The 1,645-nt window shown below is 66.9% G+C and overlaps 1 protein-coding gene across 1 annotated transcript in view; it reads right to left on the reverse strand.

Annotated features, from left to right (window-relative positions):
• Positions 1 to 1,645, reverse strand: part of NOB1 (NIN1 (RPN12) binding protein 1 homolog) — a 5,422-nt gene that overhangs the window by 3,442 nt on the left and 335 nt on the right. The window lies entirely within an intron of this gene.

Genomic DNA, 1,645 nt, shown 5'->3' on the forward strand with positions numbered 1-1,645 from the left:
CAGGCCGGGCTGTCGGAAACGGGAAGCCGGGGAGGAAGGGAGACCTCGGCCTGGCCAAGGAGGTCCCGCCGTTGTCTCGGCCCCGCTGGGCTGAGGGCCGTGGGGTGTGCGGGCGGTAAAGCTGTGCCCGGAGAGCGGCACCGGCACCCAGGGCTTCTGGGGCCAGAGGCGTTTGTTGGCGTGAGACAGAGAAATGGTGTGGAGGCAGGAAAAGAGAGAAGGGGGAAGAGAGTCGGGATGTGAAGGAGGAAGGATGGAGACAGACAGCCCAGCCAGGGCTGGGCACGGGCTGGCACAGAGCGGCACGGCCCCGGTGGAGTCCGTGTGGTGTGCGGTGGGGACGTGAGGACCGGGGGTACCGGATGGGCTCGGGGGAGGTCGGGCGAGCGTGTGACAATGAGTGTGTCACAGCGAGCGTGTGACAATGAGTGTGTCACAGGGAGCGTGTGACAATGAGTGTGTCACAGGGAGCGTGTGACAATGAGTGTGTCACAGGGAGCGTGTGGCAGTGAGTGACCCCTCTCGGGGAGGGCAGCCAGCTGACATGTCTCTGGGAGCCCTGGCTGCTGCTGGGTGGAGCCAGGACGGTGCTCGGGCAGTGCCCAGCCGGCAGAGCTGGGGGCTCTGGGGGCACAGGCAGGCCCTGGGTGCCAGGCAGGTTTGCTGGGCTGGCACAGAGAGCAGAGATCCTGGGAGAGGGGATTTCACAGGGAATCTGCCGTGGGATGGAGCTTGGTACGGTGCAAGGAGGATGTGGGGAGAGAGCAGGGGAGAGGCTCCTGCAGAGGGAGAGGGGCTGGAGCTGCTGCCCTGTTTTTGTGCTTCCCCTGGCCGGGGAGGGGGGGTTGGCAGTGGCCTGGCCAGGCAGTTCCGGGCTGGGCTGTGAGCTTGGCCCCCGTGCTCTGCAGCTCCTGGGAACAGCAGGAGGAGGCTGGAGCAGGCCCACGGTGTCTCGTGCTCCTGTGGGATGTGTGACCTCATCCCTCTGCTCTGTGGGCATTGCTTTGGGCACCGGCCCTGGCCACGTGTCCTGCCACCCTCCCTGGTGTCACAGTGTGTCCTTCTCATCCGGGGGTGACACGATGGTCTGGGAGGCCTTTCCCAGCCTCAGTGATCCTGTGGGATCTGGTACCATAATGAAACCAGGGCTGCTCTTGAGGTTTGTGGTCCCCAGGGCAAAGCTTTGGTGGCTGCTCTGTCCCCCAGCAGCCCTGGCCTGCGGGTCAGGGCCTCAAGTGCCCAGAGGGTGTCTGGAGGTGGCAGTGCCCAGCTCAGCCCGTGGCACTGCTGTGCAGGGGTTGCTCTCCCAGGGACGCAGCGCTGCCTTTGGTGCAGGGGGTTCACAGGAGAGGGAGCCCAGCCCTTTCCCCCTGTCCCTGCCCTGCTGGGCACTCGCAGCAGCACCGGGCTGTGTCTGGGCGGCCCGGGTGCCCTGGCAGCGGGGCTGAGGTGTCTCCTCTCTCTGCTTGCAGCTGGGGGTGATGCCATGGCCGCTGCCAGCTCCAGCAGGGCCAGGGCCGGGCCGCCCTGCGAGAAGTCCCCGCTGTCCGTGAAAGGGGGGTGCTGCTGCCGTGCTGTGATTGTCCTGCCGGGGATGTGCGTGCTGTGCCCGCACCCCGGGCTGGCACACACGGCCCTCGGGGGG

This window comes from Geospiza fortis, unplaced genomic scaffold (assembly GCF_000277835.1).
Source record: "Geospiza fortis unplaced genomic scaffold, GeoFor_1.0 scaffold102, whole genome shotgun sequence".
Classification (NCBI taxonomy): domain Eukaryota; kingdom Metazoa; phylum Chordata; class Aves; order Passeriformes; family Thraupidae; genus Geospiza; species Geospiza fortis.